This window comes from Lycium barbarum, chromosome 10, assembly GCF_019175385.1.
Source record: "Lycium barbarum isolate Lr01 chromosome 10, ASM1917538v2, whole genome shotgun sequence".
NCBI classification, from domain to species: Eukaryota; Viridiplantae; Streptophyta; class Magnoliopsida; order Solanales; family Solanaceae; genus Lycium; species Lycium barbarum.
In genome coordinates this window covers 23,409,910-23,435,524 of record NC_083346.1, presented here as the reverse complement: position 1 = coordinate 23,435,524, position 25,615 = coordinate 23,409,910, and the positions used below count along the sequence as shown (strand labels likewise).

The window sequence follows — 25,615 nt, the reverse complement described above, 5'->3', positions numbered from 1 at the left end:
CTATTTATATACGAAGTTTGTTAATGACTCATTCTTTCCAATATTAAGAGGTGTAGTTTCAAAAATTAGAATAATAACACGATTATGCTAAATGAATAAAATTAAAAAAAATAAAATTCGAGCAATTACATGGAACCACAAGAAGTAAAGGTCGGGAATGAGAAGAAAGGAATTGAAAAATAAATATATAAAAAGAAAAATACATTTTAAAAAATAATTAAAAAGTAAAAATAAAAAAGAAATTAAAATATAGACTAAAAAAGAAATTAAAATAATAGAAATAAAAAATACATTAAAAATAAAAAGAAACAAACTAAAAAGTAACCCTGTAATTACACCCAATTCTCAACCCCACCTTCAGAATTGGAGACCCTCTCAATTACACCAAATTTTTCACCTAACTGTGTAATTACTTGGTCAAACAAACAGACTAAACTGTGTATTTATACCCAATTCCAATTACCTGAATGGCTTTTCAAACAGGCCCTTAGTGTGTTGGTCTGTTTGTATATGGTTAAAACCGGTGGGACCGAAGGCCGAGGGGAGAAAGGGACAAGAACGTGCATAAAGGCTTCCATTATGAACCGGGGAAACGGCTGGACCAGAGCAAAGGAAGGTCGTCATTTGGTCCGGTTCATCCATGAACGGTTGTTCGAGGCCGTATGCCCGTTTGGTCGTGGTCGGTGGTCCGGGAGATCCGTTGCGCGGCTGCCACGCGTCGATGACGTCCTGCTGTGTTCAACTGCCAATCGTACAGCTGTCAGACCGTACGGTCTACCTAATCCAACTCAAAACTTTTTCTTTATTCTATTATTTTTTATGTTGTATGAAGCCCATGTGGCAACACTATAAATAGGGGGCATGGTCCTTCTTTTAGGGGGTTGGCTTCTACATTACCAAAAACTCTTGTAATAGCAAAATATACAAATATCTCTCTCAATATATCAGATTCGATCCACATTTATTGTGCTTAATTCTTATGTTTCCTAAATCAAATACCGTTTATGTATTAATAGATACACGAGTACATAGCAAGCCATTGATCATCAATTGCTCCTTTATAGCATATCCATATATTTCTTCTCTTTATCAAATAAGCACAAGATATAGCCACATATCCTATACCTCACTTACAATTTTAATTGCTTATCCAAATCCAGGGTAAACAGTTTGGCGCCCACCGTGGGGCTAGGATAATAGTGGTCTTCTATCTTGATCTCTACCTTACCCATCTAAATCAAAAACACCTTCTGTTCGTGTTTGAAAAAACGGACTAAATGACCGATAGTGGGCAATCTGGTCACGTCAACAACAACGAAATCGTGGCCGAAAACGAAGGAAGCGGTCCACGAGGACCGCTAAACCCCGCTGATCCTAACCCCGTTAATTCGAGGGAGGGCCTTAACCGTCAAAACACTGTGGACCAGGAGAATGCCACCTTACCGGCCACTGATCCTCTAAATACCCACAATTCAGTTACTTTGTCCCGGACACAGGACCAGAAAGAACCGGGAACACCTAATGATAATATTGACTTACGTTTAATTTTTTAAATGTTGCAGGAGCAGAGAGCAGCGATTGCCGAACAGGGAATCGCAATATCCTGGTTGCAAAACGGAGGGGATACAACGACCCCGGAAAAAACGAGCGGCGTTGCTGAACCCAAAAGGGAGGAGGCACGCGTTATTGAGACTAATGGATCCGGAGCTGGATCCTCCACCGAGGTTCTAAAAATGCTCGAAACTTTGGCAAAACGGGTAGACTCGACCGAGAAGAGGGTCGAAACATACAACTCTCGGGTGGATCAAATCCCGGGGGCTCCGCCTTTACTGAAAGGGCCGGATTCGAAGAGGTACATCCAAAGGCCTTTTCCTCCGAGTGCGGCCCCGAAATTAATTCCGAAGAGGTTTAAAATGCCGGATATCCAAAAATATGACGGCACGACGGACCCGCACGAGCACGTGACCTCATACACATGCTCCATAAAGGGCAACGATATGTAGAAGGACGAAATTGAATCGGTATTGCTGAAAAGGTTCGGAGAAACTTTGTCAAAAGGAGCATTGACATGGTACGACCACCTACCCGAGAATTCGATCACCTCTTTCGAAATGCTCGCTGATGCCTTAATCAAAGTTCACGCTGGTGCCAAAAAGGTGCAGACCCGTAAGGCCGACATTTTCCGTATAACCCAAAGGGACGACGAGTTACTACGAGAATTCGTCAATCGATTCCAAAGGGAGCGGATGGAACTCCCTCCGGTTCCAGAAGAATGGGCTGCACAAGCTTTCACAAAGGGGCTCAATGTTCAGAGTTCAACAACTTCGTTCAAATTAAAAGAAAGCTTGCTGGAGTACGAGGCTGTGACATGGGCTGATGTCCATAACCTACGAGTCGAAGATTCGGGTGGAGGACGATCAATTCGAGCTCCCCCCGGGGTCAATAAATGTGAACAAAAGTTTTGAGAGACCAAGGAAGGGTTATGAAACGAGGGCCGAATCGTCGAAGGAAAGGTATCGGCCATACTCCCATTCGGAGAAGCAAAGTTTTAGGTCGGAAAAGTCGAGAGTGAGCCCAAGCTAGGGGTAGTAAACGGGTCGAGCGCCCATCGAACAACCGGGGTCTCTCATTCAGGAGTGATGCCGGAAACTCTGCCGGCAACAAGGACTCACCAAAGATATCGGAGTACAACTTCAACGTCAGTACCTCGGGCCTAATTTCGGCCATTGGTCGTGTTCTGGATGTAAGATGGCCAAGACCTCTAAGGTCGGATCCGGGCCAACGGGACCCGAGCATGGTGTGTGAATACCATGGAACCCATGGTCACAGAACCGGGATTGTCGCCAGTTGAGGGAGGAGGTGGCCCGGTTACTGAAGAATGGTCATCTCCGAGAGCTGCTGAGTGAACGAGCCAAAAGTCACTACAAGGAAAGGGAGGCCCATCGAAGGACCGAGCCAGAAGAACCCCAGCATACAATCAACATGATAGTTGGGGGTACCGATGCCCCTCGAGGGCCGGTAATGAAACGGGCCAAGGTCTCTGTTGTTCGCGAGAAGCGCAGCCGGGACTATTTACCCGAGGGTTCTATCTCTTTCAGCAACGAGGACGCGGAGGGCATCATTCAACCGCACAATGATGCATTGGTAATCTCTGTACTTATCTTTAAGACTAAGGTTAAACGTATTTTGATTGACCCAGGTAGCTCGACCAACATCATCCGGTGGAGGGTGGTCAAACAGCTAGGGCTGCTCGATCAGATCGTACCGGCAGCCCGGGTACTCAGTGGGTTCGACATGGCAAGTGAAACCACAAAGGGGGAGATCTCATTGCCTGTGAACGTCGATGGCATCATTCAACAAATGGTGTTCTACGTGATCGAAGGGGACATGAAGTATAACGCATTACTGGGCAGACCCTGGATACATAGCATGAGGGCTGTGCCCTCAACACTGCATCAGCTGCTGAAGTTCCCCACCCCGGAAGGGATAAAAACCATCCGAGGTGAACAGCCCGCTGCAAGGGAGATGTTCGTAATAGAGGAAGCAGCATCTCAGCCCAAAGAATCGGTTCAGAAGGAAGGAGATGTAACCGGAGGAGAGGACACCAAATAGCAATCAAAGCACACCGGGTCGGACCCGGGGCATGAAGAGGATGATTTCGAGGTACCCAGATCGTTCGTCCTGCCGGATGACTCAGATACAACCAAGTCAACTGTAGAGGAGTTGGAGCAGATCATCCTGTTCGAGTACCTACCGGACAGAAAGGTGTACTTGGGCACGGGGCTTACCCCGGAGCTCAGGAGCAAGCTAATTGAATTTCTTCGAGCTAACACAGATTGCTTCGCATGGTCCCATATAGACATGACAGGTATATCACCGGAAGTAGCAACTCACAAGCTCAGCTTGGACGGGAAGTTTTCCCCGGTGAAGCAGAAAAGAAGGCCCATGGCGGAAGCAAAATACGCCTTCGTAAAAGACGAGGTAACAAAGCTTTTAAAAATAGGTTCTATCTGGGAGGTAAAGTACCTGGATTGGCTTGCTAATGTGGTAATGGTGCCCAAGAAAGGTAATAAATTTCGAATGTGTGTTGATTACAAGGATTTAAACAAAGCATGCCCGAAGGATTCATTTCCGTTGCCTCACATCGATAGAATGATCGATGCGACGACCGGCATGAGATGTTATGTTTTCTTGATGCTTACTCCGGGTATAACCAAATTCGGATGCACCCGGAGGATCAAGAGAAAACGTCATTCATCACCCGGTATGGGACTTATTGTTATAATGTAATGCCTTTTGGCCTAAAAAATGCCGGTGCAACTTACCAACGCCTAGTTAATGGGATGTTCGAAGAACAAATAGGAAAAACAATAGAAGTTTATATTGACGATATGGTTGTTAAGTCCCTGGAAACAGAGGACCATTTGAAGCATTTGCAGGAAACCTTCGATGTGCTCTGCAAGTATAACATGAAGCTTAACCCGAAAAAATGCGCCTTCGGTGTCCGGTCCGTTAAATTTTTGGGTTTCATGGTGTCGAACCGGGGTATTGAAATCAACCCGGACAAAATCAAGGCCATCGAGGATATCGAAGTAGTGAATAGCGTCAAAGGGGTACAGAGGCTCACCGAAAGGATAGCGGCGTTGAGTCGCTTTATATCGAGATCTTCGGACAAGAGTCACCGTTCTTCTCCTTACTAAGGAAGAAGAACGACTTCGCTTGGACACCGGAGTGCCAAGAAGCTTTGCAAGAATTGAAGAGGTACTTGTCTAGCCCCCCGCTGCTGCACACACCGAAGGCGGACGAGCCGCTCTTTCTCTACCTTGCTGTCTCCGAAGTAGCGGTAAGTGGCGTTTTGGTCCGAGAAGAATCAGGTACACAATTCCCTATCTATTACGTGAGTAGAACTTTGGGGGATGCGGAGACCCGTTATCCCCATTTGGAAAAATTGGCATTGGCATTGGCATTGGTAAGCGCTTCAAGAAAGCTCAAGCCCTACTTTCAATGCCATCCAATATATATAGTAACTACTTACCCTCTGAAAAACATCATGCATAAACCGTAATTATCGGGTAGATTAACTAAATGGGCTGTAGAAATTAGCGGGTATGATATCGAGTACAAACCTCGAACGACCATCAAATCCTAGATCTTGGCCGACTTCGTGGCAAATTTTACCCTGGCTATGGTCCCCGAGGTCGAGAAAGAGCTTCTGCTGACCTCGGGAAAGGCCTCGGGCATTTGGTCTCTACATACGGACGGGGCCTCGAACCTCAAAGGTTCCGGGCTAGGGATCGTCCTTAGAACCCCGGCCGGGGATGCCATTCGGCAGTCCATTAGAACTGCTAAATTGACTAACAATGAAGCCGAGTATGAGGCTATGATTGCAGGTTTGGAATTGGCCCGAAGTATGGGGGCCGAAATAATCGAGGCAAAGTGCGATTCGCTTTTGGTCGTAAACCAGGTGAACGGCGTCTTCGAGGTCAAGGACGAACGGATGCAGAGATACCTTGAAAAAGCCCAAGTGATACTACATCGATTTAAAGAATGGACCATGCAGCACATACCGAGGGAGCAGAACAGCGAGGCCGATGCATTAGAAAATTTGGGATCCTCGGTCAAAGGGGAGGAAATCAACCGAGGGGAAACGGTGCACTTATTAAACACGACAATAGAAAGCGGACACGCCAAAGTAAACACAATGGGTTTAACTTGGGATTGGCGCAACAAGTACACTGACTACTTGCGTGATGGGAAGCTCCTGAATGACCCAAAAGAATCACGGTCATTAAGGACCAAAGCGGCGCGTTTCTGCCTGGTAGACGGCCAATTGTATTGGCGGTCTTTCTTCGGACCCCTGGCCAAGTGTTTGGGTCCCGGAGAGATAAAGTATGTAATGAGAGAGGTGCACGAAGGAACCTGCGGCAATCACTCCAGTGCTGATGCTTTGGTCTGAAAGATTATCAGGGCCAGTTATTATTGGAACCGGATGGAGGAAGACTCGAAGAATTTTGTCCGTAAATGCGACGGGTGTCAGAGACATGCTCCGATGATTCATCAGCCCGGGGAGTTGTTGCATTGGGTGGTGTCACCCTGACCTTTCATGAAGTGGGGAATGGACATCGTCGGTCCATTGCCATGGGCACCAGGTAAAGCCCGTTTTATTTTGTTTATGACTGATTATTTCTCCAAATGGGTTGAAGCACAGGCCTTTGAAAAAATCATAGAAAATAAGGTCATTGACTTCATATGAGATCACATCATCTGTCGCTTCGGCATCCCCGCCGAGATAACTTGTGATAACAGGCCCTAGTTCGTGGGTGGCAAAGTCAACAAATTCCTCGAAGGGCTGAAGATCAAGAAAATTGTATCAACTCCGTATCACCCATGTGCAAACGGACAGGCGGAATCCACGAACAAGACATTAATCCAAAACCTGAGGAAAAGACTTGAAGCATTAAAGCATCATTGGAGAGAAATATTACCGGAGGTATTGTGGGCTTACAGAACCATATCGAAATCGAGCACTAGGGAAACTCCTTTCTCGTTGGTCTACGGGGCTGAAGCTCTTATCCCCGTAGAAGTTGGTGAACCAACCCTCCGGTTCCGATATACGACCGAGGAGTCAAACGAGGAGGCCATGGCCGTAAGACTCGACCTCACGGACGAGCTTCGTGACAACGCGTTGGTCCGTATTGCAGCCCAGAAACAGAGGGTGGAAAGGTACTACAATCGGAGAGCCAATTTTCGTCATTTCCAAATAGGGGACTTGGTGCTCCGAAAAGTTACCTTGAACACCAAGAATCCCAACGAAGGAAAACTGGGTCCAAACTGGGAAGGACCTTACAGGATAACCGAGGTAACGGGTAAAGGATCGTACCAGCTGGAGTCCATGGATGGGCAACGGCTGCGCAATAACTGGAATGTGGCTCATCCGAAAATATACTACTGCTGAGGTAAAAATACCCCATGTTTCTCTATTTTTGGCCTTTTTTTTTTTGCAGGAAGCCGAGTACAAGGCAAAGAAAAGAATCTAAATCTGAAAACACGTGTTGCACTCTTTTCCTTAGTACGGTTTTGTCCCAAAATGGGTTTTCCGACAAGGTTTTTAATGAGGCAACAAGTACAACGTGTACTTGACAAAGATAAAGGACAAACGTCCGAATTATCGGGGTCACACCCAACGAATGGGGACTTAATAGCACTCACCCGATCTTTCAGTTCGGCTAAGAGCTAGGGGACTATCACACCCACTACAGAGGCCGCCTTCAACAAACAAAACCGGACAAAAAATGTTAGGTTCCGATGTAAGGACCAAATGATCAAAATGAATCGTGTCCACCGAGTGTTTGCTACGGCAAAAGCAAGGCCGGACCTTCTACTATAGGTTTCTGTGTAAGGACCAAACGATCAAAATGAATCGTGTCCATGTAGTACTTGCTACGGCAAAAGCAGAAGGAAACAAAATTCTCATGTATACAAACACTTTGCAATACAAAATTATCGAAAGTTCAGATAGAAATATCTCGGTTATCTTCTAGTTAAAAGACTTTACCTCGGTGATAACCGCCGTATTTCGGCACCACTTCATTCACACACCCTATACCGGGCACTATGGTCGAAATTCGACAAAGGCGACAAGGTCATAGCAAACCGAGCCAAAATCGTTAAAAATTCGACTAAGGCAACGAGGTCACAACGATCCGAGCCAAAATTTTCTAACCTCCCTAACCGAGGACTGTTACGTCAAAATTCAGCCAAGGCTGAGATTCTGGTGCTCGAAAGAATACCGGCGCTAAAATATTGTCAAAAAATACCGGCCCTAAGGAAATGCCTATCACGATTCGGAGGCGTCTGAATTCACAAAGCATTAGGTAAGTCCTACGGGCACAGTGAACTAATGACTACGAGTCAGCTTGTCCGTAAAACGGACTAACAATTCAGTGAAGAATAAATAAGCAAACGTTCAAACGAAGGAACTAGAAAGATGCATTTTTTCATTTATACAAAATCTGTACAAGGGATGTACCACACTCTGCCTTGGGCATCCAGTTGGCCCTTAAGATCGTCCATCTCCTGCTGGGCACAGATGAAGGCTTCGTTGGCGAGCACCACACTCTGCAAATGAAGCAAGTTAAAAACTTGAACAAAACAAGGCTGAAATTCTCAGTGAAGTAATACAAAGACGGCTAAAAAATCTTACCCGGTTGCCCGCGTGCATACCCTCGTTAATGAGGCACTGCCAAGAGACCCCGGTCATCTTTCGCTTGTCCGAATCCGAGACAAGAGGCCGCAGATAGCTCGCTACACCCACCGGGTGATAAAGAAAGCTGCAGTCCTCGGGGACGGTGACCATAACCGATTTTGTTCTCCTCGGTTCCACGCTTGGGGCCGGAAAGATACTCACCAAGCTGTCCCTGGCCCCAGATTCGGAGGTCCGGCTGGCCGACCTCGTGGCCCGAGGGATTGGGAGATGCCCGAATCCTGCAGCTTCGCCGGTAGCGGGAGGAGTGCCCAAGAACATATCCTCAAATTCGTCAGGCCTCGGAGCCGGAGTAGAGGAACTTGGAGCAGCCTCAATATCTTCAGCAAAGGTCGGGGGCTCCGTAGTTGCAGCAGGCTCATGCTCGGGCGTCAGATGAACGTCAATGGGGACTTCGATCTCCGGGACCGGCTCAGTCCTTTGACCGGCTTCAGCAGCGGCCGCCTCCCCGGGTTTCCTTGTCCTTTGCAGAGGCGCTTCTTTAGAAGAAGTTTAACCTGAAATGTAGATGAAATCAATCGACCTTAGAGGAGCCGGGGAAAGAATTTCTTCCGCACCTGTGTGTGAAACTGGAACCAAAAGTCCTTCACCAGTAGAAGGAAGGGGTGGAACAGAGACAGCCTCATCCGGGATCGGAGCCACGGCAGCATCGGCCTCGACTCTCCGAATAATAATGTCGGGCTCTGTTTCGTCCCGTAAGGTCCGAGTGACGCTCCTCGCCCTCTTTTTCGACTTTTGCCCTTTATCCGAGGGCCTTTTCCTCTTGGCGGCAGCAGCAGCAGCAGCAACAAGGGCACGAGATGCACCCGCTGAGTCAAACTCTGGTGCCGACGTTGTGGGTTCGGCTGCCGACTCCGGCCTGGGATCCACCGAACCTTTGGGTAAACCTGAAAGTCAAAAACGCAATGAATATGGATAGTAGAAGGTGCAGTGAACACGGGAAGGAGCAGAATACTACCATGGTTCTGGGCGACCCATCGGCCACGTGACAGGTGCCCCCACGTTCAGTTATCGTGAACATGCTGGCTAAGAAGTGCAGTGACCCATTCGCTCATGTTCCGAACGACCGGAGGAATATACCCATTAGCTGACACGAATAAGAAAAACAGTGAGAAAGTGGGGTCAAAATTTAACGAAACATACAAAAGCAATCACTTAAAGGTTCAAACTTACGCTTGTTGTTCCACTTCTCCGGGAAGGGCATGTAATTGGCCGGGATGATGTCCTCGGTCCTCACTCGGACATATCGCTCCAACCAGCCCCTGTCTCTGTCCTCGTCCATTTTCGAGAAAAATAGATTCCAGCTACGCTTGGCGAGTTTTATTACGCCACCCCGGAACAACCTCGGGGAGTATAAGCATATTAGGTGGGCCAGCGTGAGCTCCTTCCCGGCATTGTTGGCCAGCAACCGGAGGCATTCCACGACCCTCCAAACGATCGGGCCAATCTGCGCCAAGGTCACATCATAGGTCCGACACATATCCAGGATGACCGAATCAATCGGAGGGTTGAGCTTGAGGGTGAAAGGGTAAGTATAGACATACAAGTATCCCTCCCGATGGTCGGTGACTGACTCGTCGGGCCCAGGGGCGAAAACACGGACCGGACGATTTCCCCATCCGCAGTTAGACCGGACCAGATCAAGTTTATCCTCGGTAATGAAGGAGGGGTATCGTCTCACATCATACCCTCTGTCGGACACCGAGGAAGGTTTTTCGACCTCTAAGTCTTTGTTGAAATTAGTTTTGGCTGGTATAATGTCCGAGGCCGTGGGCTCGAAGGAGCCCTTTGCCTTAGAAGGGGAAGTAGGCTCGGTTCCCGAAGACGAAACCGAGGGAATATCATGGGAAGTGGTTTCAGACATTTGGAAATATGAAAAGAAGGGGTTGAATGGATTCGAAAAAAAAAAGGTGAAAGAGCAAAGGAAACAGTCAAAAAAGTTCAAAAATGGCAAAAGCAACGGGAGGAAGCAGTAACAGGCGAGAATGACGAGTGGAGAAGGTGGCGGTATCGATTCTTTTCACGTAGTACAAGCAGCAGATCAACGAGAACTGAGTTTTTTAGATGATTATGAGTAGAGATATAGAATGTGTAAGAGGCAGAAAACTTGAAGCAGAAAGGTTAATCGAAGAGGTAAAATGTTCAAATGAAGAGATGAAAGAGCCTTATAGGCATGAGACTATGACGGTTACGATTCCCCGGCCAATCCAGGAGCGCCACGTGGCCCCATAATTAATGAGGAATGACTTGAAATGACGTGCGTGCGGCGGTTGTCAGAGCAGACCATCCGGGACCGGACACGTGGCCGATGATAGAAGGACGTGGCGCAACTGTTCCCGCAAAAAACGAAGCAATAACGACGGACAAAGGGAGTCACCGGTTTAGTGATTCATCCACTCCCCGTCACTCCGACAAATCTACGATCCAGGAAGTGTGGGGACTATCTGTATACGGTAAAAACCGGGTATATGTTAAACCGGTGGGACTGAAGGCCGAGGGGAAAAAGGGATAAGAACGTGCATAAAGGCTCCCATTCTGAACCGGGGAAACGGCTGGACCGGAGCAAAGGAAGGTCGTCATTTGGTCCGGTTCATCCATGACCGGTTGTTCGAGGCCGTATGCCCGTTTGGTCGTGGCCGGTGGTCCGGGAGATCCGTTGCGCGGCTGCCACGCGTTGATGACGTCCTGCTGTGTTCAACTGCTAATCGTACAGGTGTCAGACCGTACGGTCTACCTAATCCAACTCAGAACTTTTTCTTTATTCTATTATTTTTTATGTTGTATGAAGCCCATGGGGCAACACTATAAATAGGGGGCATGGTCCTCCTTTTAGGGGGTTGACTTCTACACTACCAAAAACTCTTGTAATAGCAAAATATACAAATCTCTCTTTCAATATATCAGATTCGATCCACATTTATTGTGCTTAATTCTTACGTTTCCTAAATCAAATACCGTTTATGTATTAATAGATACACGAGTACATAGCAAACCATTGATCATCAATTGCTCCTTTATAGCATATCCATATATTTCTTCTCTTTATCAAATAAGCACAAGATATAGCCACATATCCTATACCTCACTTACAATTTTAATTGCTTATCCAAATCCGGGATAAACACTGTTATTTTTATTTTTGGATTTAGTGGACAGTTCAATTCCAATTTACTTGATTTTCTTTAGTAAATTGTTGCATGTCGACTTCGTAGATTCTTTTTATTTTTTCTTGTTGAATTTAAGACCAAATTTTTTGTTGGGCGCTATCTCGAAAACAGTCTCATTCTTTTCAACAATGACAATATACCTAGTTTTACAAGTGGGGTATGAGGAGGGTAGGATGTACACAAATCTTACTCTGCCTTTGTGAGGTAGAGGAGCTATTTCTGATAAACCCTCGACTCAAAATAAAAGAAGACAACAGAATACGAACATGCAGAACAAATGCAGCAAGACGCATAGCTAAGTTGTAATACAAAACTTAAGAAACTACGTGATAACTAAATAATATTACTAAAAAATATAAGGGAAAAGGAGTAGGTATAATTATTATTTAGAAACTACGTGATAACTAAATAATATAAGGGAAAAGGAGTAGGTATAATTATTATTTAGTCTTAAAAACAAAAAGTGTGGACCAGGTATTTGATCGGGGGATTGAACCCAACGTGAATCGAACACGCAACCTTCTGATCTGGAGTCAGACGCGCTACCATTGCGCCACGGATCCTGGCTGTACCTTTATGGAACCATAACTTATATCACTTATAACTACTAAAGATCATAATATTCTTCAAAAAATCAGATGGACTTAGACACAGTTTTTACTCCATATGTCTCACATTTTATTTGACATATTTTCCTGTTTTCGCTGTTCCATAAGAATGACACAATATGTAAAAAAAAAAAAAAATTAATTTAAATTTTCATTTTATTCTTAATGCATGTTTTTTACAGCCACATATAAATGTCATGACATATTTTGAGATTACAAATTTTAAAGTTTTTCTTTCTTTTCTGAATAACATGTACAATCAAACACCTTCATATAAAATGATGCGAGGGGAATATAATTTCATTGAGGAGCAGTTTACTTAGATGACTCCTGGGTGTTTTTTTTTTGGTGCAAATAAACAGGAGCTACCTATACCTCCATTCATGAGGAATTAAATTCATGAAACTAGATTCCACTAACTTTTTATTAAGTGTACCAGTGTTCCATCCTCTAAGCAACGGGTCTAGTCACTCCTATAAACTAGATTGACACGTCGAATGTATTTTACAGATACAAGACGATTTGTTGAGAGTGTATGCATGACTATGAGAGTCATTTGGGGTGATTAATTATTTTTCTACATATTTGGCACAGTAGGACAATTACTAGTATGATATGCAAACCATGTGATTTACAAATTTATGTGGAATTTGAGTTTGGTTATTGTCTTAGTAGCTTAAGCTCGATGAAATGAAGCTAACGAATCTAGAATTAGCACTATCGTCCTTGGATAAGATCAATTTGAAACAGAAACGCTTAAAGTCAGCTTAGAGCAAGCAAAACTCTTTTCTGGCGAGAGAAATCCATGATATATAGTTATGATGGGTGGAAACATGTTTCAAAGAATTTATTGTACCACTAGTAGTTTAAGAAGAGTGTGGGAGAAAGACAAGTTTGAAAGGATATTATACCTCTACAGGCTTGGTCTTCTCTAATGAACTTTATGAAAATTGCCTGAGCATAACCACAAGCAGTCAATTATCTTTCAATTATTTGGTGCCTTGTCTTTATCTTTGAGTAGGATAAACTCATAAATATAAATCCTCTTCCCACAACTACCTTTCCCATAAAATAAAAGATGAGTAAACTCAGGCATGTACAAAAAAGTTGGGAAAAATATGAAAATGAAACTCACCTAATAACTGTACATATAAACTGTACAATCTGAACAAAAAGGCATACAAGTGAAGCACATGTTAATCTTATCGGCTAGCCTGATTCGACACACAGATAAAATATTGAAGTCATTATTGATCAACAAATTTTGTAACGAAGTTGTAAATGCTTAAGGCTCATAACAGAGAACTGATTGCTTCGCCTCATAGGTCTTTGGTATTGAAATACTAAAAAAATGGTGGTAGTACTTTTGCTGCGGGTCAGGAAGAAGGTTTTCCAGATCCACAGTTGTTGGAAATTAGCACCATATAGAAATTGATTTAAATAACCTGTTGCTTTGCCCCTTATGGGCCAGCTTTTATTATCTTGTTTTTCCCTTGACGACTTTATCTCAGCGTTTATATTTTTTTCTCTTATTCAATTGCTGATAAATTGAAGAACAATGTCCAACTAGCCAATGTTGCTCCCTGGCTGTTTTGATCTGTATTTTTGTATTTTCCTTCTTTTAAAATCGATGATTAGCTTATACGTTATCTTGAACAAAAAAGCATTTAAATCATGTAAATATAACAGTGTTGCTAGAGTGAAGTAAGCGAGATTAATTTGGGTGTTTTCGGCTAATGATAAATTAAGATTTAGGAGTATGAACTGTATTCAAATTTCAGATCTTTGAGGAGTCTCATGTAAGCAATTCAACTATGGGAATAAGGCTGCTTCTTCCAGTATAATTTGTCTTCCCTTGGTTTGTATATGACATAACACTTCAACTATTTGAAGTTCTTTACTATGATGGAATTGAAGGAACGGAAATCCGGTGCAGCTTATCACAGAATTCAAGACATTTAACTTCTCAATGCATTGGTGGACGTTTTATTTTCTTTTAAACTCTGTGATGCATATTATCTTATTGATGTATTAACATATTGATTTATGATAAGACGTAAGTATGTGGAAGTCGTCTGATATTTTTGCCCAGCAATATTCAAATGGAGTATAGACCTTGAATTAGTTCAAGGTGCCAATGAGAATCATGTAATTCCTGTGAACTCCTCTGCTTAAAGGATTCCTACAGACATATTAGCATGATCACTGTGGAGTATGTGTAAACTGCATAAGTTATTTCTGTTCTTTGTTTGCATTGTTAAAACTTTTGATAATTTAAAAGAAATGATAGATGCAAAAAACGATGTAAAGAACAAACTGAAATTGACATAAAAAAACATACCGGCAAGGTTGATTGGGCCTGTGCGCAGCACGGGCTACTCATATCTAGTAACTATAATATGAGTCATGTAATTTGGCCCGAGACAGTTCAAATAAATAAGATTCAGACGTTTGAAAAAATTTCGGGTACAAATTTCTACTATATATAAGGTACAATCAAGGAGTATTTGTAGTCCTCACAAAAGTTTCAATTTAATATCAAAATTTTCAATTAATTACTTTTAGGTCCCAAAATTTATTTTTTAAGGTCAAATTACTTTTAATTTTTATTGTCTGCTTTTCATTACTTTACTACTATATATATAAGGGATAAATACCCATTTTTTGTGGTCTTCACGTGAACTTTTTTGACTCTTTTTACCCCTAGTTGAAAAATTAATGGCTTTGTGAATCTTCACACATTTTGGTAAATTTTGAGAACCTTAACGACTTTTTCATGCCACTAAAAATGATGATGTTATAAAGGTTTAGTAGCCCCACAAAAGCATTCTCAGACATATTTGAATCTTTTATGTAGAAATATTATTAAACTTGTTTCAAATTATGTTTTTCCTTAAGAATTTATTATAGACACATAAAGAATTATCATGTCATCCAATTCTATTTTAATATAGGCTTAACTATCGAACTAAAATATTATTCGTATAATACTATTTATTATTTATTGATGTTATTTACCATTTATCATTTGATATTTTAATTTTTTATTTGTCCATTTAGTAATTTCTTTTTAATTTTCTCCCACAATCTTATGTCGTACGTGCTGGCGAACATAAGTAATTTATAAAGATTTCACTTAAGTTTGGATTCAGTTTTAAATTAATAAATAAATATAAATAACTTATATCATTGTTAAATACTTCATAAATGTATCCAAATGTAAATTACAGTCCCTTCGTCTCAATCCAAAAAATGAATTCTGAAGTACGATAGTTAATTAATAAATTTTACGTGCGCACACTATTAACATAAAACTTATTTACTGTATTAAAAGAGTCACTATAAAATATTGTTTTATATATTGTGAAAATGTTTGAAAAAATAATGTAGTTAAAGAAAACACAATTTGATTTTGAAACGGTAATAATACAAGACAATTGCAAAAATTATATTTTTTTTACTTTTTTTTAATTATTAAAGTATTTTAAAAAAAATCGGATAATCAATATTTTATATAGTTTAGGATAAAATAGTTACGTTTAACATGAAAAAGTTATTACAATGTGATTTCATAAAATGGTTTATTAAATTAAGAAAAGGTAATAAGGGCCTGTTTGGAAAACCACCCAGGTAATTGAAATTGGGTGTAATGACACAGTTTGACCAAATAATTACACAGTTAGGTGAGAATTGGGTGTAATTGATAGAGTGTAATTACACTATCCAATTCTCAAGGGGGGGGGGGGGGGGGGGGGGCTGAGAATTGGGTGTAATTACACCCTGTAATTACAGGGTTACTTTTTAGTTTGTTTATTTTTTTTACTTTCATTTCTTTTTATTTTTAATTTATTTTTTATTTCTATTATTTTAATTTTTTTGATTTTTATTTTTAAAATGTATTTTTCTTTTTATATTATTTATTTTTCATTTTCTTTCTTCTCATTCTCAACCTTACTTCTTGTGATTCCATGTAATTGCTCGTATTTTTTATTTATTTATTTTATTCATTTAGCATAACCGTGTTATTATTCTAATATTTGAAACTACACCTCTTAATATTGAAAAGAATGAGTCATTAACAAACTTGACGTATAACAAGTGACGTTATTAAAGTAGAATTCCATTGTGAATGAGGTTATAGACTTATATTTTTCCTTTCTTTTGAATTATCTACTTAAGTTACATTGGAACATACTTATGTAATGTTGAAATTTGACATAAGAGTATTATGTTGAACTTTTTTTTTTGGATTTTGAATTTAGGTTATATTTCCATTTTTAAGTTATTTGCTTTCACATTGCATGTTGTTTATTTTTCACTTACATTTGATGGATTTTTTGTGTCAAACATTTGAATAATGTTACGACATTATATTTATTAATATTATTTTTTTGTCAAACATCCAATCCATGACGTTCTCACAAAAAAGTCTTCTTTTAAGTTTTATAATTAATTAAAATTAAATATTAATTTGAAAAATATATATCAATTTTTTTGTTACAATATTAGTTACAAATATATGATTATTCATTAATATATTTTCAAGAAACAATGTGTTATTAAATAACTAATTTAATATCATTTATAATGGAAATATTTTTTAAATATTAATTTTAAATTTTTTATAATTAAATTTTATTTTAAAATTAAACTGACTGTGTAATCACACTTGTGCAACCAAACAGGACGCTTGTAATTACACTGCAATTACGTTATGACAAACAAACAAGTCGCTGTAATTACACTACTGTGTAATTACTAGGCTGTGTAATTACTACCTGTTACATCCCGTACTTTTATGATATTTGTCATCAGTGAATCGATATAAATTCGAGGAAAAGATGATGTTTGAAGTTATAAGTAGTTATTCTATGTTTAACAAGTGTGACTTTATTTCTTGTAACAATAGACATTATATTTTTCTTTTCCTCGTAAGACAAAAATATAAAGATATCTCTTTCCCCTTTTGATAAGTTTTAGTACAAAAATTTATGCTCTTGATATAAAGTTGAAAAATCAGAATTTGGTAAAAATTACACAGGAGTCAATAAGTAGTCAAGGTATTATTTTATCACTGAGTCAAAATTATTAATTTACTTACCTCTTCAACGTTGGATATATATGCACTGGAGTATTTCTGCAAAAAAAGTAATTTGATTAGTACTTTAGGACATGTGCCAAACTTTTTAATAAAATTCATTCATCCTTATGTTCCACCACCTCATACAAAGTTATCTGACTATATGTAAACATCTTCTTTAAATTAAACAATGTCTCTTCTATCAATTGCTTTTCATCATGAATGCCATATGGTACGTGACTAACTTTTCCTATAAGCCTACTGGATAAATTCGTTCAAATAGTAAGAAGTAAATTTTGAGTGGAATACGATCCAATCTATAATACTCCATATTTTTATACTAGAAAATTTAATCGTCCAACATGAGCAATTTACTTGAGCCCGGAGAATTTGATCGTATTCAAGCATGAAACGAATAACTTGATGTATACAAGGGATGAAGTCCCGAAATAATTTAAGATGGAAAAGCGTGACGACGATGACTGGAAATAATATTTTATGTGTATCAAAAGGGACTATAGACTAGTGCTATGTCATATAATTATGATAATGAGTATATAAAGTGTATTAAAAATAATTGTTATCAAGGTGAATTGAATAAATATTACGGGTGCACAATTATCGTGGGAAACAAAGTGAGGCAATTTGGAAACAAAGTGGACAAGTGTAAAGATTGATGAGTCCATGTGGGCCATGAAAAAAAAACAAATATAAAGCAATGCATGGCTGTACTATATATTATTTGGTGGGTGGACAGTTGGGACAATTAAATTAGTAAGCAAGATTGGAGCTGGACCCCACGACATCATGAAAAAAAAAAAGGTGGCATTAAAATATGCAGATGGGAGTGATAAGTCATGCAAATTAAAGTGCATAATGACACGTACAAAAGAAAGGATGCTGAATCCCTTTCTCTTTTTAAGCATTCAAACTTAAATCTTTCCCATTTTGTCATAATAACAAACGTACCACACCTTATTTTCTCTCTAGCTAATTATTTTGTTGTTTCAATATGCAAGGAAGCAACAACGTGACTTACATTTATATGGAAACAACGCAGTTTTGAATTGATAGAGCACTAACGTGACTTGGTATTTTACGGAAGAAAAATGTAATTTTTTTTCTCAAGAACAATATTCGGATTTTGCTCACTGCTTCGATCTCGTTATTCCATCTTATCGTGTTGTTAAATCCGGGCTTTTTTCGTAGTGAAGTAAGGTGGAAGAAGATTATTTCTTGGAATATAAGGTAAGAATTCTCCTCTACTAGATATATTTAAATTCATTCAGGCCATAGTTAAATTGAGAGACGGGAACTACAAAATTAATTGCGAAAAATCGGATAAATTGCTATTATTACCATGTGGACTGTTTGGTGGTTGTCATAAATTGTTTGGTGTGCTGGAATATCGTGAGATGGGCTGTAGTTGTTGTTGTGTTTATTGTTATATTATGGATATACGAAAATAAAGAAGTGTATACAAGCATTGGTATACGAATGTATATTGGGCTGTTTTGGAAGCGATTTAAGAATGGATTTAATTCTAGTTTGATATGAAATTGTTGGTATTGTTGTTGCTAGTATTTTTATTGATGTTTGGCTAAGTTGGAATTTCGAGGATTGTTAAGTTTACAGGGGAAATGCTGCCCGATTTTTGTTAAGTTCCATTCGTACTTGGATTGGTTAGTGAGTGATGTGGATAATCTAACTGTGGCCTATGTTGTCTTAATTTTAGACATGCGAGCTCGAGAAGTAGACGTTGGACATTAGATAGAGTTCAAGGTATGTGACGCTAGTCCTTTCTTTCTAATGACATGAATCCTATAGCATGAGTTCTTTTCCTCTTCATGAGTTTCTATTTTCCGGAAAGATAGAAGCCTAAGTCCATAAATGTCTATATAAGATAAGAGATATGATATGATGATGCCATATTGATAATGATGCTATTTATTGCTTACACTCACCTTATGTACTAATTCCTTCAAGGTGAGGCAGAATGTCAATAATTGCTCCATAATGAAATCGGGGGATCACGACCTTACGCCACCCCGATAGAGTATAGTTGATCTTGAGTCTTATGCATGTACTATGATAAGCATATTATTACAAGTATTTTTGATGAGCATGTCATGATCATATTACACCGCGCCTAGTTGGCCGGGCAGTCACCGCCAAGGCGGGCAACTATACGGATACACCATGACCTTTTGGCATGGGCAGACACCACTAGTGGGCGGCATGAGATGGTACCCCGGACGCGGGAGGCCTGGACGCGGGCTAATGTTATTAATTATCACACCGTTCCGATATGGACGGGCAGCTTGCATATTATGCATATATGAGATTATGATGAGTATGAGTAAGACAACATGCATTACTTCTTTTATGATTGTCATTTAGATTCAGATGTTTCATATTAATGTTCACATTATATTATCACTGCCTTTCTTCATTGTTTATGCCTCTCATACTCAGTACAATGTTCGTACTGACGTCTGTTTTCTTTGGACGCTGTGTTCATGCCCACAGGTAGACAGGGAGGTGAGCTTGGTCCAGACCCTTAGTAGCTGTCAGCTGATTAAGAGCACTCCATTGTCCGGAGGTTCTTATGATTCTTCTTTTGGTATATATGCATATTTTGGGCACGACAGAGTCTTGTTCCGTCTATATGTTTAGTATGTCAGTAGAGGCTCGTAGATACGCAGTGTGGGTCAGATGGTCTCACAAGATGTTATTATTATGTATATATTATTTTGATGGCCGAGAGGCAAATGTATATAAGTATTTATGTTTCTATATAAAATATGATTTTCCTACAATTCGTGTATAAAATTGGTAAAAGGGCATTAAATGAGTAAGATGAGTATTAGAGCGAGTGGTGCTCGGTGGCTAGCCCCGGGTACCCGTCACGGCCCCTAGCTGGGTTGTGATACTACCCTAGTAATTACACCAATTCTAATTACATGGTGGCTTTCCAAACAGGCCCTAAATGTTATTTTTTAACATGCATCTTTTGGAAGGTAAAAGAAAGCTTAAAGTTAGAATAATTAATTCTGTTGACTTTTCAGTATCTTTTTTTGATTTAAATTGAAAGAATATCTACAAAAAAATCTTTTAATATCAAGGCTTTTAATTATTTATATATATTTGTAAGTTAATTTTATTGATTTATCATGCAACAATATTTGGGCATCAAATATTTTTGAAATAAATTGAATATTGTAATATCTTTGGTAAAAAAATAAGTTAGCCAATATGGATTCAATTCAAAGAAGCGAATGAGATGTCACGACCCATTTTGGCATAAGCCACGCGGGCACTTACCTCTCCCACCTCGGTAAGCGAACCCTTAACCCGAACCCGACGATAATTAAGACATAAACAATTAAATCAAGCAACGGAATAGAATAAATACGTAAGTCTCACGATATATATATATACGGAATAATAATAATACCCTGAGGGTCTAGTCTGACTAATATAAGAGCATCTAAAAGAGAAATAATACAAGTCTGGAATAATAATACATAAAGTGTTTGTGTCTCTGAATAGAAAAGGACATAATGATAGAGAAGTCTTCAAGGCAGTTAACGACAATGCTCACAGTGGAAACTTAGAGATAATACTAAAGCGACTATCAGCCACACGTAACGGAAGCGGATCCAACCTGATACTCTCTATTCATAAAGGAATGCAGCAAGTGCAGGTTAGTACAAAACAACAGTACTGGTAGGCATCATCGGCCGACTAAGCATAGCTAACACAATCCAGATAATAAAGCAGATAAACCAACAAGTATAAGTCAATGTAATCGAATCCAAGTATACGTCATTGACTAAGTAAAACCTTTAATCCCAAATGTGCCAAATCTGAATATATCAAGTCTGAATCCAACATCACAAGTACAACACCAAAACATCTCAAAATCAAGCCATAATGTAATGCAATGCAATAGTGTATGAATGCAATGCAATGCCATGCAAATGCTGTGTACACATGTACTCCGGACGGAAATATCGACATCTCGGTAGCACAACCCAGTGTGACTCGCGAAGTTTAAGTGCCACCCATCCCGGATCTTTGCCCAACAGACAGAGACGGGACCCCGGATCTTTGCCCATGGGGGGTTCTCACTGGCATCACTCTGGAGGACCCGCGGAGTCCATGTACTCGCTCAATCAACGATTTCGGAACTAACATCGGATATCGGCCATCTCACGTCACTCAAGTAAAATCGAGCCCAGCTCATCAAAGTATTTCATCAAGTATCATTAGTATCTCAATAGTGTAACGAAAATGAGAGTGCGTGCAATGCATGTATCAACATCAATAATCATGCTCAACATCACAAGTACCAACAATGGGTACGCCACCAATATATTCGAAATCACAAATACCAACAGTGTGTACGCCAACAACATGGTAATCAAGATGATAAAATAGAATCCAATATCTATCAACAACTCATGGCATCAAGCCAACACAATTAGAACAATCAAATCACAACATAAGGGGGTGGCTAGCCCCAAACACACAATAGGGCCCAACCTATGGCAATATCCAACCCAACTTCATACCCGAAGGTTCACATGCTGTCTCCGACAATATAATCTAAATATGTGCTGCGCTATATGAAGTCTCACCAAGGGTAAGCCATAACCTACCTGGATGGCTGAACCGCAACACCGACAACTCACTCCTTTGCCTTGCCTTTCCGTTGAACCTCAGAACCAAAGTAGTCTAAGCATAATCGAAATCTAGATTAGAAATCATGAAGAATGATACTAATACTGCTACCATTCAATTTAGGTCAAATCTAACCTTTGAATTTGGGGAAACGGGCCCACAAGGGCAAAGCTAGAAATTTGGAAGCAAAATATCAAATTAAGCACTAGATGATCATAACCCAACCACTAATTGCTAAATTAACTTATAGAATTACTCAATTTCTAATTTGAAACAAAACCCCCAATTTGGGTATAAAACCTAACTCTTTGATTCCGAAATTCAATGCTAGAAATGGAAGATATACGATTAACAAGCTTAGATTCATCAAGAACTAGCACAAACCCCATCAATTTCATCATTACTAAGCCTAAAGAAAATGTTCATCAAAACCCACTTTTATCTTCCATTACTAAGGGATTATTAAAGGAAAGAGGGAATCTATGATGATTAGGATTAATGAAATAGAAGAGGGATAGCAAGATTTACTCCAAGAGTATTCTCAAAATATCTCCAAGAGCAGTCCCCAAAAGCTCTAATTTCGAAATGGAAATAAATGAGGGTGTAAAGGCTTTTAACACTTCATTAATTATACACACTGCCCGTCACCCGCTTTGGCGACAATAGGACCGCTCCAGCGGTCCCTCGATCGCTTCAGCAGTCAAGCCTAAAATGCTTGGACCGCTCCAGCAGCAGGGTTACCGCTCCAGCGGTACCGCTGTCGCGGTACTGGTGCCGCCAAAGCGGGCACCAGACACTAGAAAACTTACCCAAGTTTCACAATTGATCCAATTTTCCGACTAATTCCCGAGGCCATCTGCTCACATACCATACACATAGATACACATAAAAACACGCTACGAACGCGCCCGTGGCCTCGGAATTTCCTACGAAGGTCTTGTTGACTGAGTCAACCCCTGATACCTTAATTTCAATTTCCCAACCCAAGTCCCAAAATGCATCTGAGTGCATTAGGAACCGAACCAAATACACACACAAGTTCTAAACGACCATCCGGACCTCTCGGAATCGATGAAATTTCGAAAAAGATCCGTCTACCCAAAAGTCAACTGTAGGTCAACCATTTTCACTTTAAGCCTATATTTCACAAAAATTGCACGAATCTGGTCTACACACCTCGGGAAGCGTGCTAACGGTCCCCTTGGGTAAACAATGAGCTAAGCAATGCTCGGGAAAGGGCAAAAATGCCGAAAAGACTATAACGACCAAACGGGGCGTTACATGATATTAATTTAACATATGAAAACTCAATTTGGATCATCAGAGACTTTAATCTCAAAAAATTTAAGTAAAATGAAAATTAAAAGAGCTTTCAAATGTTTTTTTTGTTCAATCTAATATATAAACTAAGAAAAATACTTTTCTTTAATTTTCAGGTACGTTTTTATACTTTAATATTTTAGAAGTCTTTCGAAATATATATAAATTAAAATTTTAATGCCAATTTGGGACCAAGCTTAGCACGGACCAAATTAGTGGAAATACAAGCCTTTGGGATAAGGTTGGAAAAAGGATTAAAGAGTGTTTTTTGGCTAAAATATTTTATCGAGGCTAACTAAAAAGGATACTACATGAGAGTACTTACATGATGGGTATGATGAGTTTTTACAGCTGTTTGGAAGTATTGGTACGATTTCCGGGCACGTTCAAGAATGAACATTGTTGACATCTAATTTTGGCCCACCACATATTTAATTAATTGATCAAGCTTCTTGAATCTTAAATAAAGTAAAATAAGTGTTTGCAAAGCCAAAAATATTTTCTAATTAGTTTTGGTGGCCTTTTACCATTTCATTTGACAAAATATCCTAATATATATTATATGTATATTACATATTTTTTTCTTAATTACAAAGTGTGTTTGTCAATTCGAAAATCATGTTATCCCAAAAAATTTTAAATTTTCTGTTTAAAGTTATTGACAGCTTAATTATTATGATTAGTCCGTCTTTTGCAAATAAATCTTTTACTTTGTTAAAGTTAAGAAGCTTAATTACTTGGATAATCAATTCGTCTCAATTTTATTTCAAATTGGTAACATTCTAAAGGTTGGTTGGATTCCAAATCAATTGTTTTAAATTTCAAACTCTCAGTTTTTCTAGGATAAGTATTAGGCTGGTTGCCATTGAGTTTTTGAGTATTAAGTTATGAGAGTTGAGTTTTCGAGTGGAGTTTTAAGAGAAATAGCATAAAAGATCTCTACTAAAGTACTCTGTTCTTTTTCATTAAATCCTTACATATTTTGGCAATTTTGCCAAAAATTTAATGTAGTTTTCTTAATCATTTAATAGGCTTAATAAAATGGATTAAATAGAATAACTCTATCTTAATACCCAATTTATTAGAAACAACCAAAATATTTTATTGCGTAATAGAAGTTTGCTGAAGGCCCTTATCTCATAAAATAATGTACTAATAGTTATCACAATCTTTGACTTCTGTTTGTATGTGTGTGTACCGTTGTTAAAGACCCTTCATTGACCCATTTTCATACCCTTCATTGACCCGATATAGCTCCGCAAAAGAAGAAATCACCATTCGGGCTTACTAGAGAGGGAGTCCTCATGTATCGAGGTAGGTTGTGTGTTCCCGATGTTGCGGGGTTACGTCAGAAGATTATGGCGGAGGCTCATTGCTCCCGCTATTCTATCCATCCCGGGTCAACAAAGATGTACCGCGACATTAAAGAAGTTTATTGGTGGGATGGAATGAAGAAGAATATAGCGGAGTTCGTGGCCCAGTGTCCTAACTGTCAACAGGTGAAAATTGAACATCAGAAGCCCGGCGAATTATTACAGGATTGGAGATCCCGACTTGGAAGTGGGAAGTAGTTAATATGGATTTCATCTCAGGCTTACCCCGATCTCAGCGTAAGTTTAATTCTATATGGGTAATTGTTGATAGATTGAAAAAATCAGCGCATTTTCTACCTGTCAGGACTACTTACACCACCGAGGATTATGCAAAGCTTTATGTTAAGGAGATAGTCCGACTTCATGGTGTTCCTGTATCCATTATCTCCGATAGGAGTACGCAATTTGCGGCTAATTTTTAGAGATCTTTCCAGGAGGATTTGGGGACTCAGGTGAATCTTAGCACAACATTTCACCCCCAGACAGAAGGACAGGCTGAGCGTACTATTCAGACCCTTGAAGATATGTTGAGGGTATGTGTGCTAGATTTTGGGGGAAATTGGGATAATCACTTGCCTCTTATTATGTTTGCATACAATAATAGCTACCACTCCAGTATTCAGATGGCCCCGTATGAAGCTTTATATGATGCAGATCACCAAGTGGATGGTTTGAAGTGGAAGAGACGAAATTAGTAGGGCAAGACTTAATCCAGCAAGCGATGGATAAAGTTAAGCTTATTCGAGATCGATTATTAACAGCCCAAAGTCGACAGAAGTCTTACGCGGATAATCACCGACGAGACTTGAAGTTCTAAGTTAATGATTGGATATTCCTAAAGGTGTCGCCGATGAAAGACGTCATGAGATTTGGTAAAAAGGGTAAGCTTATCCCTCGATAAATTGGGCCTTATAGGATTATTCGTAGAGTGGACAAGGTAGCTTATGAGTTGGATCTACCTTCCAACTTAGAGTCCCTACACCCAGTCTTCCATGTATCCATGCTCCGTAAGTGTGTTGTAGATCCTTCGAGAGTTTTTCCCATCGATGATGTTCAGGTTACCGAGCAACTATCATATGAAGAGGTTCCCATTGCAATCCTGGACAGACAAGTTCGGA

At 39.8% G+C, this 25,615-nt stretch overlaps 1 long non-coding RNA gene and 1 other non-coding gene across 2 annotated transcripts; one reads left to right on the top strand and one right to left on the bottom strand.

Annotated features, from left to right (window-relative positions):
• Positions 1 to 11,921: 11,921 nt before the first annotated feature.
• TRNAW-CCA (transfer RNA tryptophan (anticodon CCA)) lies at positions 11,922 to 11,993 on the bottom strand. The gene has a single exon. It is a non-coding gene; the product is annotated as a tRNA-Trp (tRNA).
• Positions 11,994 to 18,085: 6,092 nt separating this feature from the next.
• LOC132614910 (uncharacterized) lies at positions 18,086 to 19,988 on the top strand. Its single transcript, XR_009572500.1, has 3 exons — positions 18,086 to 18,366; positions 18,854 to 18,900; positions 19,648 to 19,988. It is a non-coding gene; the product is annotated as an uncharacterized LOC132614910 (long non-coding RNA).
• The last annotated feature ends 5,627 nt before the right edge of the window (positions 19,989 to 25,615 follow it).